The sequence below is a fragment of the Mycteria americana genome, chromosome 2, assembly GCF_035582795.1.
Source record: "Mycteria americana isolate JAX WOST 10 ecotype Jacksonville Zoo and Gardens chromosome 2, USCA_MyAme_1.0, whole genome shotgun sequence".
In the NCBI taxonomy this organism is placed as follows: domain Eukaryota; kingdom Metazoa; phylum Chordata; class Aves; order Ciconiiformes; family Ciconiidae; genus Mycteria; species Mycteria americana.
This window is the reverse complement of record NC_134366.1, coordinates 86,371,235-86,386,241: the sequence shown is the minus strand read 5'-3', so window position 1 is coordinate 86,386,241 and position 15,007 is coordinate 86,371,235.

The following is a 15,007-nucleotide window of genomic DNA, read 5'->3' as shown; positions in this document are numbered from 1 at the left end:
ATTTAGTGGAGGGCCACAGAGATCATAAAAGGACTTGAGTATCTGTCATATGAAGAGGCTGAGAGAGCTGGGACTGTCTAGCCTACAGAAGAGAAGGCTCAGGGGGATCTTATCTATTTCTTTAAAATACACGGTGGGGAAGAGTAAAGAAGACAGAGATGGCTTCTTCTTGGTAGTGCACAGTTGAAGGACAAGATGCAATGGGCACAAACTGAAATATAGGAAATTCCTTTTAAGCATAAAAAAAGCTTTTTTACTATGAGGGTGTTCAGTCACTTGAACAGGTTGCCCAGAAAGGTTGTGGAATCTCCATCCTTGGAGATACTCAAAAGCTGTCTGGAAACAGTCCTAAGTAACCTATTCTAGCTACCCCTGCCTTGAGCTGGAGGACTGGATTAGGCAATTTCCAGAGGTACCTTCCAACCTCTACGATTCTGTGATGCTGTGAATTTACTGATAAATTCAGCAGGGTACGTGATGGTAGGTGGTCAGTGCTAGCCTCTGGTATGATCCTTGTTTCGCAGGACAGACTTTTTTCTTATGAAATAACTTACAGGGTTTTTTTCCCAAAGAAAGCAAATGTCTACATTCCAGAAATGCAGATGTGATTTTTTTTTTTTTTTTAATGTGAGGGGAAGGTTGCCTTATTAAAATCATTTTATTTGCTTTGTTCAAATGGGTTTAGAAGCAACTTCAGAGTACCCTTCACATGGGCCAGTAGCATCCTAATGGCCAATCTGGAATAAGTTATCTTTTTTTTTTTTTATGTTTCTCCTAGGCAGTGCTGAAATGCAGCTTCAAGTTTTTAAAAATCGTTAACAACAAAAGGAGAAGAGAGAATACTAGAGGAAGTGTTAAACATACTTTTTTGTAACTATTTTACCTTTTATTTCCCCTTTGTGTTCTTCAGCTGATTATGCCTGAATCTTGATGCTCCTTTGCATTGAGAATTATTCCAAGTTTTCTTAACAGCTTATGACTGTAGTTACCCAACTGCACTTACCTAGTTTTGAAGATGTCAGAGGAAAATATATTGCCCTAGATCTGACAGCCCAAGAGAGGCAAAGCTGCTACACAGCCCCAAGCCCCACGTCCAACCAGTAGCAAGGCTGAAACTGTATTCCCAGCAGGCACGTACAGGCAGAGTACCTATATGCACCACATATACACATACATACAGGGCTATGGCTAGCTGCATAGATCAGACGCCCATTCACATGAATGCAGGCAACAGTGTCATCCTGCTCCTGTCTCTGCCTGAGCAAGGTGGAGGTCTACTACTGAGAATGTATGTACAACTCTCATCCTGCCAGCAGCTGAGCTCAGACACTCAGTCTTCCCAGATGCTGGTACCTGGACATATGAGCCCTTGGAGTTGCAACCCCGCTCCATTTGCTGGTGCAAACTAACTCACGCATACACACACACATGCATACTCACACCCATGCAAAACCAGCTGGGGCTCAATGCATCCCAGTAGCCAACCCCCCTGTGGTCTCATCCCTAGAATGACATAGACACCAGCAGATCTCACTGGTATCTGGCTAGGGCCCTCCCTGGTGCCCCCTGATAGCCAGCTCCTCTCATGCTCTTGCCCTTAGAGACACATGGCCCTCCTTGGCCCCCAGGCCACATCACCAGGCCAGCTAGTCCAGTTTGCTTGTTGTCAGCGCTCACGCACTTGCACTTGCTGCAGTTGCTGGCACCATGGGCATGTGGGGCTCTGACCCCTGGTCCCCCTCCTGCGGCTGTCATTTGATCTCGCTCACTCTGGTGTCCAGTCTCTGGTAGGCAGGCCTATCAGCCCTTGGTGCCAGTCCAGCTGGTGGCACCCAGACATTCGCTCGTTCCAGTTGCTGGTGCCGTGGATACACGGGACCCTATGACATGCAGTCCCGCCTCAGGTTTTGGCACTAAAACTTACTCATTCTGGTCTCTCCAGTTGCTGACACCACAGATGCACGAGCCCTCCAACCTGTGGTCTGACTCCAGTTACTGCACTCAGACCTTCCAGTACACACATGCACACAGATATAGTCCCTCACCCAGGAAAAGAATTAGAAAGAAATTCAATAAGAAGATAGGACAGATTGCACTGAGCAGGTGCAGGATGTGGTTAGACAACTGTACTGACCATCAAATTATTTATGTACAAGGAAACATCCCTTTTTATCCCTTAACACTCTATTTTCCCCACACTTGTTCCTCCCCAAATTGCCTAAATCCATCCTTTTCCCTGCCTTTGGTTGCATCTCCAAGCAATCCATAATAAGTCTTATGCAATCCCAAAATGTGTCCCATACCCCTAGGCAACAACCCCCCTTCAGCTGGCAAGACGCTTCAGGCTTGACTCATCATGATGGGTTTCACACCTGGACAATGGGGCTGAGGCTCTCCTGGGGCAGCCCTGAGAGGGACCCAGACAGCAGAAACCTTTTTCTGAGCCTTTAATTTTGCTTCCTGCCTGCCACCATGCATCTGTGCTCCTCTTGTCCTGTGGTGATGGGCCTTTGATGGGCTGCTGGCTCCTCTGATGGGCTTGGGAGCAGCCAGGATGGGGTATTATTTGGGCTTTCCCCACATTGCTATTGTCTTTCTGGGCTCCTTTGTAGGTGTGCAGATGGGCTTTTATTACATAATCTAAGAGAAGAGACTACGGTTTCTTGAGTATTGAACTTCTGCAAAGACAGAATTTATTTTTCCACAGAAAGTCTCTAAAAATACCAGCAGTGATTTCTATAGGTAGAGTCCATATTTTTTATGAGTGTTTATTCAGAGTAATATAGGGGAAGTAAACAGTTATTTAACAACGTTAATTGTCTACCTGAGCTTCTGTTCATAATGGGCATGACATATCATGCTTGGGTGATATACTTTAATGCTCTTTATGTTAATGTCTTCAAATGCCCTTCAGCCATTTCTGGGTAAGTAGTCAGAAGAAAACTCTAACTTTTGGACCTGTCTCAGCCAAATGAGATACTTGGACAGCTGTTATGGACAGGTAACATCTGGATCTTGTACGTAATTTCTTGCCTACTATATGGTTAAACAACAATGCAGTCTATTTGTGCTGTTGAATTAATCATATTCTCTTTTAGTTTGAGCTGCCTTGACCTTTTCTAAGGAAGATTCTGAGTTAAATTCATGTTGACAGTTCTCCTACCCCTATGTATCTCAGTCAGACTGTCTTTTACCTAAACGTCTGACAACTTCATAGTCTATCTTCTTTTGCCTGTTGACTGTTTCTCCCTGAGTAGATTAATGTAATTGTAGCCTCTTGGACTGTAGTAAGATCAAGAAATGCTTCCTTGGCTCTTGCATAGATTTCAGTGATGTCTGAAGAAATGGTGATATTGTTACCTTAAACCATACATGTATGTATATATTTTGGAATAAAATAGAAATAGTATAAGAGTTATTAGTAGCTAAGGAGGGATCACAGTTAGAAATAGAAACTAGCATATGCAAACATGAGAATTGTAGAATCTTCAAGGTAATAGATAATGTTCAGGCCAGATAAGAGAGTACGGGCACTGCATACTTTGCTAACAAGCATATGGTTCTTCTCAAAGAATGTGAAGCTGTAACACTTCAAAGACCAGTAACAGGAACATCCTCCTGCAAGGAAAGTCTTAAAGATACAGGGACGCCACAACAACCATGAAAACAACAGGAATCACAGTAACTAGAGGAAAGGTAAAGACAGCAGGGGGAGATTGCGACCACCGACCCAATTGAGGGACGAAAGGACTACCCCCCACACTCCTTGTGAGCATGTGCACAGTGAATTAAAATCACACCGTAGCTTTAAATCAAAGCGGGGAAAATACAGACCAATGGAAGAAGAGGATGCTTAGTCAGTCTAATGATTATGCATTAGATAGGCGTGGTGTGTTAACTTTCATGTATAAATATTGAAGAGAATTACAGTAGGTGTGCTTGATTTGTGGAAATATTCCACCTTGCACCCTGCGCAGAATAAAACAACGTCTCCTCTCTAAATGTACTCCGTGTGTTTCGGGAGTTACTTTATAAAACAGGTAACAATACAACCAGCAAGGAGTCTTTGAACACATGTTCTACATGTTGATTACGCAGCTGCTAGGCCTAGCCTAGGACATGTTACATTTCTCAGTATTGTAAAAGGACTTACATTAGTTAGAGAGGATAACAGAAATATTTACTGATATTCAACCTGCAAACCCTTAACATGTTTGCAGCAAGCAATATCTTCCCCTTTTGGGTACTTTGAAAAGGTCAGGTATCTTCTGTGTTAAAGGCACACTTTCCTGTACAAACTTCTTGTGAGGTGAATGGGCAAAATTGAATCACGGTTAAAACTTTCTTTAATTGTTCATACTGCAGATGCTTTGAGACTTTGATGAAGGTCTTGCTGACAAGTAGGTGTATTGTGTGTCAAAATAAGGAGATTGTTATTTTTTTATTCTCTTCCTGCTATAAGGTGCTTCGTCAGGAAAAGCTTAGTTCAATATTGAGCGAGAGTGTTGTTTTCAGAGACGAATTTCAGCTAAAGGGTAAAGCCTCCACCTTTTAGGCTAAGGGGATGAACGGTCACATCTGGTAAATGAATTGTGAAATGGGTTGTGCAAAACTCTTGTCTGGTGACTCTCTTCAGTGTTAATCATATTCTTACATTTGTTGAGACTCTAATCCAACTATTTAATTTGAAGTAACTGTAGTTAAAAACTCTGCACCTGAAGAAGTTTTTTCATACCTTAACTAGTTATTCATTTTGTCTTACCTTTACTCTCTTATAATATTTCATTTTTTTGCTTTGCAGTTTTCTTTAGAAAACCTTGTAGGTGTTCAAAATATCCTTAAAAGCCTGTTAACAGACCTTAATATTTTGGTTGGAAAGGTTAACAAACTGCAGGAGCTCTTTGTTTGTGCAGTGAACATTTAAAATATCTAACATATGGTAAAGGATTGTAACAGACAGCTAACAGGATATGCAGATACTGAAAAAAAAATGCTTAGGGGCCTGGAGCAGAAAAAAAACCCAAGCATTTTCAGCTGAGCTTATTAGCATGTGAAGGAATAACCACATTTCAACATTCAGTTACTTACAGTTATTGCCTTTAAGATGAATTGGAGAAAGCTTCCTTTTCCTTTATGATGTATAATAAGGCTTATTTTTTCCCTACAACACAAACGTTTTTGCCATTAAAAAAAAAAAAAATTACTATTGGATCTTCATTTCCTCCTATTTGCCTGAAGATACTGGCAAGGTCTTTGAAGGACAGAAACATTAATGTCACATGAGGATACTGCCTGAGCCTCAGCCTCTAGAGAGAGGATGTAGATTCATATTTGCCATGTATTTAACTTTACAGTTTATTCAACACGTGGGTTTCTTTTGAAATAATTGGCATGCTCCCTGCTGAGTTCTAAGATCCTTTGAATTCAGCAGTAAAGTATGTAGCTCATCTGAGTTCAGTATATATTAATTTTGCCCAGTGTTACCTGCAGGAAACATAGAATCCAATTGTAGTTTCTGTTTGTGAGGTAATTGCATTGAAGAACATGTTGGGAACCGTAGCTATGTTGAAGCATGAGTAAGAAGCAAAGTGAAAAGAGGGAGTTTGGTGAAACTGGTTAATTCATCTACATCTGTGAACCTAGAACAACTGGCACAATGCTTGCCACAGAGAAATTCGTGATACTGCTTTATGCTGTGCAAGTCATGGTGACATTTTAACAGTTTACAGTAGCTTCAGAATTGCCTTTCATAATACTAGTATTAGCTTTGAGATGCATCATTGAAATCAGTGGAAACTTAATAGTTTATATCTGAAATAAAGCATTTGTGAAGAAGGCTTCAAATTCACTGCATCTGTGATACAGCTGGAATGATATTTTCCAACAGATATAATCATATTGCAAAAATGATGTAACATTTGCTAAACAGTGACATGAGTAGAAGCGTATGCTTTGCAATAGTGGGTAAGAGGAGTACTTAACAAATGCAATCAGCAGTGACAATTTTAAGAAGAAAATAATATTTGGAAAAGAAGCAGTACAGTTCCTTAAAGTTATAAATACTACATTTCTCAGTCCGATGGGATTTTTCTGTTGAGGATATAAATTTGATCATATGAGAAAATACTTCAGACAACAGCAGCCCTGTGGCATGAAATATTTTAAGGCAACAATACCAAAGTAATTCTGTGCAGAAAAGCAGTCTGAGACATAAAATAGGCCTGCTTTTTTGACTGCCTTTCATTTTGTTGAAATCGTCTCCATTTTTGCAGTGATGGTGAAGACAGTGTAATGAACTACCAAATCAAAAAAGCTAAATGTAAATTGTTACGAAAGATGAATGGTGAAAGAGAATCCCTACCCCAAGCATATCTGGAAGCTACCACAACCTGCCAGCCTTGAAAGCAGAACCCTGACCTCCTCAGAGATCGACCTGATGTGCAGAGGGAGGGAAAGAAAGGGCTACCCCCACCACAAATGGTGAGTGATCCGTTTGTCCCTTCATGCTGGTTTTAATAAACAGGCTTCTGTCTCTTCTATTAGGAAAGCTTTTGTTTTCTGTTTAACTTCTGTGACTACCTTGTTTGCTTTTTCTGGCAGAGCCTCGCGCTTAGCAAGCTTAATACAGAAGAAGCTGTGGTTAGACCTCTACTGTATTCTGATGCAATGCTTTTTGAAGGTGTCAGACAAGTCGTGGAACTTTTGGAAAAATTTTTGGGGCAACGTGTCTTGTCATATACCTATTGCTTTGCTATAGAAAGCATGAATATATGTAGAATGGATTTTATTTAAACTAAAAAGACAGGCCAGGAGGGCCAGGTGGGAGATGAAAAAGCCCAACAATCTAGAACTCTAGAAATGGTACATTTTGGGGAATTTTTCTAATTGAGCCAATCTGCCGGAAGTTTATGGTGATTGTATGATAAGTTGAGTAATTTGAGTAACAATGACATGAATGACGTGTTACAACTGAATAGATGTATTTATCACTTAGGGAATTAGAGACGTCTGGGACATGAGCATTTGCAGACTGACAAATCAGGCCAGTTATAAGCTTTAAAACTGAATTTACTAACGTCTCTCATGAACAACACACTTCCTGCTTATGGCAGTTCCTACACAATATTGATCATCATTACTACATATAAAAAAATGTAGTCTTTAAAATATATATTCAAAATTAGCTTTGAGTATACAATACCATGGAGATGATGCTATGTATTTAGTAATGATGGCTGCGGTTCTTGATGGTCCTTAGTTGCAGAGATCGGGGTGATCAGGCTTAAGAGCTCTTTGATAAGAGAAGTCAGAAACGAACTGGGCTTGCCTCTCTCTTCTGTCATATGCCAGATGTTTTTATGCTATTGCTGTCCTCCCCAGAAGGGGAGTCTGCCTAACTGCTTGTTTGGTTTGCTTTTGTCTTGCCAATCATTCTTCCAGCATGTTCAGCAGAGTGTTCTGCCTATTTGAAATCCCTTTGCTTATCTTGTTTTTGTCTGGCAACTTTTGTTGCTTGAATGACTCCTACCTGGAACTTCATCCATCTGCCATTGCCCCTTTTGCTCCCATATTTATCTAAAATTTTGTCTGGCTATGCAATCACGGTGTTATAAAATGCTTACACACTATCGTTAGCCACACAATTTTAGTATGCTTGTATTCAGGTTTAAGGCAAGTTTATATTAATTATGTCATGATTAGTACATTTATAATTTATAGATGCTCAAGCTTCGGCAATGTATGATTGGAATAAAGCTTTTCCATTTGCAGGAATAAAAGTTGTCTTTAATTCAAGAATATTTGGACACTTACAGTTGTTGTAACCATATTAGGTATTGAACTTTCTGTCATCCTCTAAGCAGGTTTTAAGATGGTAGAAGAATTCAGTATTAAAAAAAAAAGATATGCAATGATTCAAAATATTAACAGTATTTTTTAAATTTATTTTTAAGACAGAAGGCAGAAGATTTCTATTAGCTCTTAAATAGCCCAGTTTTATTCTAGTCTGCTTGCATTTGTGAAGATAATCTTGTTAATGCTAGGCATGTCTGTGTGGTTTCTCTAATGCAAACATTGTCATAGCATTTTCCTAGTTGTGTTGAGAATTGCCACATACCCAGTTAACTGTGTTGCACTTAAGCTGATCAGAGATGGTTAATAAATAAATAAATCTCTAATTATATGCATCTGGAATGTCTTCAACAACATCTACATGGGATATCAATCCTTCCATCATCTAAAATAGTTCCTGAGATTTCTGTGTTGGTGGCTTTCATTGCTTAATTGTTTCTCATAGCAGAAATAAGGACCAAAGTTTTGGAGGGCAGGGTCTTGATTTTGGTTGTCTCTGTTCTGAGTGGTATGTGTCTGTTGGTATCCTCACACACATGCACTGGACAGTTTGAAGGCTGGAATCGTATGATAAATTGCAGAATCATGCAAGACAATTACTTCAACAGCTCTTGAGTAAGCAGCTCTTCCTTCTCTGTCATTGTGTTTCAGTTACAAATTCTTTGTTGGCACAAACAGTTCAAAGCAAAAATTAAGTTTCTTATGAGGGTGTTTGCAGGGGTACAAAGCAGTCACTATTCTTTCTTTTTCTTCACATTAAACTCTAAGCTTTATCACCATTTTATTCTAGCTTTAATAATCTGAAATTGTTTGTTCTTATTTTGTTGCAGTACTGTGGCTGCGTGGCAGATTGTTTTAGTTGTTCCAGCCTTCAGGAATACTAAGAAGTGATAGCAAGATAGAAGGTTAGAGAAAACTCTGTTTGGGGAATTAAACGTTATTATTTCCTCAGCATAAATTGCCAGATGCATAAAATTACTTTTTTAAGAGTAAATGGAAAAATAAATATTGTTAGTTAGTAGTATAGATCTTTAGGTGAAAGAAAATGTTAATATTAAAGATATTTACCATCAGCTGATGCTCTCTGAAAAATACTGAGCTAGCTCCTTAGTGCTGTCCATGGGTGCAACCACATCAGCTTCCATGGCCCTGTGTCAGTGAGTGCTATGTAGGATTTCGCATTGTGGTACAAAAAGGAGGTTATGATGTCATGCAGCTGCTCCCCTTACTTTTGTCTCAGGGCCTTCACTGCTTCTCATGAAGCTTTCACATGGAGATGCAAAACTGGGGGCAATTAGTAGGGGCACTGAGAAGAAGGCTGTATTACTATTTCTGACTTGTACCTGTTCAGTAGAGAAGGACTATTTCAAACAAGTAATTGTTCAGTGGCTGTTTTGAAAGAGCTTAGACAGATATTTCATGGCACTTGGGCAGGTAATTTTTAGACTTCTTAGAAAAAAAATTAGTATTAGCTTTTAAGATGGCCGTACTTAAGAGATACTTAAGCCATTGGTATAGGTAATGTGATTGTAACTTTGTTTTTTCATCATAGCATGTTTTTTTGCTGTAAACTTCCATACATACACTTAACACCTGTCCATTTATCACCTTTAACACACAGTGGGAAAAGCCATTTCCAAACTTCAAAGTCCCAGCAGATTTTTCATAAAATTTTAGTGTTGTTTTTGGCTTTAGGAATCAAAGCTTTATATGACTAGTTGGATTACGTTTTTTAAAGGTTGAGTTGCAAAAATGTGATGAACAACACAGCATACCTTGCCAAAACTCTCAGTTCAACTTTTTTTGTTATGCTAGAGCAATGAAATGTTGTAAATCGGACTGAATATTAGTGACTTGTATCAAAGATACATTTTTTAATTGCTGTCCCTTATGCCATGGAACGTGCTGCCTTTCACCTCAACACACCAAAGCTTTTGTTTTTTGAGAGTGGGGCTGCTGGAGGTTTTGCTAAGGGTGATGATTTCATGTCTGTAATGCTGAGGAATGTCTGCTAGCTCACTCTGAGAAGTTCTCAATTCTGTGAATCTGGTAGGTGGCACTTCGTCAGAGTTAGTCCTACTCACTGTAATTTTCTCAGGTGAATAAGGGTGGCAGAATCCAAGTCTAAACAGATACTTTTTTTTTCTGGTTGCAGATGACATCATATAGGTAGCCACATTCAGAAACCTTACATGACAGAACAGTTGAAGTGTGTGTAATCACAGAGTAAGGATTCAGTACCTTTGGTGCTGTCATTCCATGTAACAGATTTGTTTAATGATGCATTAGCTTCTCTGATGCCTTCTCCCCTTCCTGCTGGAGGTAGAAGCCTTTCAACATATTTCTTGCACAAAAAAACAGATAGATACTACCAGGACCAGGCCACGACCAAGTCTTAATTCTAGCAGTTCTTGTAACTGCTGCTTGGCATCAGGGAGGCTAAAAAGATTTGATTCTCCCTGAGGGGAAGGTGTTGACTGAAGCCATCCAGGAGTTCCTCAGACATAACTCATGCTCCCTTAGACAAGAATAAGGTTGTTATTAAAAAAATCTCTTAACAAACACAGTAAATATTTCTTTGATAACTTAACATTAGAGAATCATGTTCTACTTTTTATTTGTCAATAATCTATTTAATGACTGATGACAAGAGAAAAAAAAAAAAAATCCTTTTCTGCTCAGAGAGGGTTTGAATCTCTCTTGATTCTTCACTCAGCTACAGCTGGCACATCCAGAAGCTCAATAACCATTCACTAAAGGACAACTGTAGTCTTTTAAGGTCATGTAGGAACATCAAACTGGGGACAGGCATAGTTTGTGGAGATATATGAATATTTTAATGAATAGCTTGCTACAAGGACAAAGAGGTGTCAGTGGGGAAGATGAACTATATGATCTGCTTCTTTTCTGTCTATGGGAGCTTCCAGCAATGTCTGCTTTATGAGGAATAGTGAAAGTAAGGTTAATCACTAGAAAATACTTCTAATACTATTTGAAGTGAAAGGAGCAGCTGTGTGTGTTCACAAAACAGGTGTACTCATGTCCCAAAGTACTAAACACATAGGTCTTCTGTAAACATTGTGGGCAATTACAAGCCCAGATTTAAAAACAAGCTTAACCCTATGCCTAACTAGCAATTTGGGTATGAAACTAGGATGTCAAACCACTTATTATATCACTTTACCTCAGAAACACTTCTGTTTGGACATAAATTTGAATTTGCAGCATGAAAAGTGAAAGTCAAGTGCTTCAAGTAATAAACAAAGAAAATATTATCTTCCAGCAGAAAATGTTCACCTTTGTGAAAAGCTCTAATGTGTGTAATAGTAATGTTGCCATCTTTGCAAGACATTCAAATTTGTTACAGAATTTGAAAATATTCAGTGGACTATCAGTGGTAATAATAAAATCTACTTGTCCTAGGCTTGCTAGATCTTAAGGACAGCAAAGCAAGTACAGGACTGTTGTACTGGCAAAAGCTCAGCAGCCCAGTGGCACTTTGCCAGAACTCTTTAACCAAAACCAGCCACACTTCATAAATATGAGATTAAACAACATAGAAAAGAATATAGGTTGCAAAGGACAACATGATAAATGTAGCATCCCAATGGAAGAAAAAGGAGCTGCAGTAGTATCAGTAGGTGACTATGTAGCCAAGCTGTAATTTCATTTGCTGAAGATTCGGAAGGTGTTCTTGGATAGAAGATCTCTTAATGCTGTGATGTCCAAGAACAAAATCAGGTGGACACTGATGTAATCTTTACAGCTGTGTAGAAAAGGCATGACCTAAATAAAAGCAACTCTTGAAGAAACCATATCCTCACAGCTTGCTCCTCAAATCTAAACATAGATTGCTTTAAGCATGTTTACATGGTGGCAAATATCATCTTCTCATGTGGAAAATTAACTTTCATAACATCCTTCTGTAGTTCATCAGATTACTTCATGGATGCTCTTCTTTCATTTAGTCAAAGTCAAGTCTTATAACATGCTGCAGTAAGATGGTTGTTCTTCTCAGACCTCCTTAGGAAACTACAGGGACTGGTTTTGAAATTTTCAACCATTAAAGGCCTGAAACATCTTCTACTGCAGTGAGCAGATGGTGTAGTAGATGGTTATATTCCTTGGGAGCTGCCTTCACAAACTGACTGGCATTTGCTTAAGATAACCTGCATTTTTTTGCACTGCCTACCTAGAACTACATGTAGTACCTGAGCAGGCTAATTTGGGAAGAACCAACAAATCTCATGTGGAACACAGCTGTCTTACTGCTCTGTGAGCAGAGTTAACTTCTTGAACAACTGTTGGGCTATTGAGGTGTAGGAAAACATTTCTTGAAAGTGAGTGGAGTATCCTTTCTTGGTATACTGGATGTATTGGAAGAGTTTTGTTTCTTTATGTTCCACTTGCATTTTATAATTCTCCTACAGAATGGTGAGAAAGGGGTAAGGATATACAAGTAGGAAGGAGGCATCAACACAATAATAAAGAAAAATATCCCTTTTATTTGAAGAACTGTGGAGCATAGCATAAGCATATTTCACACATTGGCAGTGGAGCTGAGAAATAATTTAAAGGAAAAAAAATGTGACAAATAAAAAAGAGTTACATTGCATTTGTTGCATTAGTTAGAATAGAAGTACTGATTCATAGCATTTGATAGCCTAAGAAGACTAAAAATATTCTGTTGTCTAGGGTCAAATACAGTATATGACCATTATTAGCAGTATATTATCATTATTAGCATTATATAATCCCTTATTGAACCATTATTAGCAATTGTTATTCTATGTAACAGTTTTTCTCCATTTTTTTGAGGGACATGGGTAACTAATTATTGAAAACTATAACTGTCACCATAACTTCCCTTTTGCTTATGAGGATAGTATGTTTTGATTGTGTCATTGATCAAACTTGCTTTTCAAGGTCAAAAGAAGCACCCTTTTTTCAGAAAATTTCTTAAATTTCTTAATTAAACTTAATTAAGATTTTTTTCTTTTTATTTTTTTCCCCTTTTTCCTTTTTTTTTTTTTTGCCTCTAGTCTGGAACTGCATCTTCTTTGTGGTATGGTTATAATATAGTGGGCCAGATTTTTCTTTTGGATTCTGCTGAGTTCATCAGCTGTTACATGGACAGAAAAAAAAAAAAGATCCCACAGAGGTTTAGGGTGATGAGATACAATAACTGGAATGCTTACAAGAAAAAAAAAGAAACAATAAAAACCCCATCATATTTTCTGTCTATTAACATATTTTTTTATTTTTCATATTTCAGTTCATGTGTTAACAGAAGAAAAAATATAATCCTGTTATGCAGATCAGATGATTTATTACTGCATGAGAATGTTTGTGTAGTTTTGTATAAGAAATGATCAGAAAAAATTGACAGATTGCTATCTCTAGTACATGCTTAATGTTTTCACTTGGATATTTCTTATGCATCCTTGAAAAAATGAGCAGTAGTTTAGTTCCCTGTACACATTTGTTTCGTACTATGTTTTCACTATCACGAAGTGAAGAGTATGATGATTGATCTTTGCCTTCAGTAACTTCCCAAACATCAGCTGACCCTGTTTACACCAATATTCTTTCCCTCTCCATTTTTGTTTTACCAGTGTGTCCTGGTTTATGTTCTTGTACAGTTACAAAGCAGCTTGAAGTAGATATACCACTTCTAATTATTTGGTTGAAAATATAATTGTATTCTGTAGTTCCTCTTCTGAGAATGCTGTAATTATCCTGGATCCTCTAAACATCCAGCAACCACCATTGCCAAAGATCTGGTTGTGCATTGTATGGAAAATTCAGACTACATACTCCCCTGTAGTATGTTAGGATAAACTAATGGAACAGTTCTCTTCCTTTGTGCTTCCCCATTCTATCAGCTCCACCACTGCCTGCCATCAGTTCCCTCAGATCTCAGACTTTCCAAGAAGGTATCCAGATACAGCTGTTCTCTCGCTTTTCCTTTTCCCCATCCACTGAACTTTCTGAAAAAAGCCCAAACCTTTTTCTTCACATATTACGTTATGTTTAATAAAAAGAAGTGATTGATGATTATAGAAGTTACAGGAAAAAGTCTGTAAGAGGTGATTTCTTCTCACAAAGCAGAGCTCTGCTATACCTTTACTAGGAGGTGTTTGTCTAAAATATGCCTTACAGCTTCGAATGATGAAGGTAAGGAAGAAAGAACATACATAGAATAGATTTTTAAATACAGAAACACTGGTAACATTGAGGTATGCTACTAATGAGTTATTGTCCTGTTAGCACCTAGAGCATCCAACTAAAGCAGCGGAGGCTTCTGTTTGTTCAACAGTGTTAAACCATAGAAGAAAGCTTCCTGGTGAATTGTGGATTACCTAAATAATAGCTGTAAAAATACATTGGGAAAGAGACGCAAACAGTAACTCATTCAAGATCATATTCCAAGCACTGAAAGAATAGGAAGTAAAAGACAGATTAAAAAGACAGATTTATTGTCTGACACAATAAACCAGCATGGCTCTTGCCAGTTCTCATAGGATGATCCATTCCAGTACTCTCACCTTTAATATTATTTGTTTAATATAAACAGTGGCAAAGCTATATAGTAAAATGAAAGGAAAAAGAAACTATTCTGTGGATTCTTCAGTTTCCAGAGAATTTACTCTCTGAATTGGCCATGATATTTAAAAAAAAAAAAAATAATCAAGTTTCAGTATAAAAACTGTTCTGTTTTTCTTGCACCTCTGCTGTTTTATTTTAGAGTTCTTTTTTCTCATCCATCTGCTTATATAAAAAACTGTTTTTGTTAAAGATTGTTGTTTGTCTCCTTGGTTTTCAACCAAGCAAGTTTAATTAAAGAAAGATTAACTGTTTTCATGGATTCTTCTCTAGAAGATTTTACTTTCTTTTGATGTTTTTCTCATATGACTTGACGCTCAAGCTGTAACATATGCCTGTGAATCCTTCCAGGGCTAATTTGAATGGAAAAATAGAAAACAACTTCTAGCTTGAGGGTTAAATTATTGTAATCAGAGTAACTTTGTTTTGATTGTATTCAACATGATTTTGTATTTTTGCAGCTTGTCCAAGACTCAGTTACATTAGACAAGGCTAGTAATGTATTTGAAACAGAATGGTTTTCTTTTTCAAAATGTAAAAAAAAAAATCA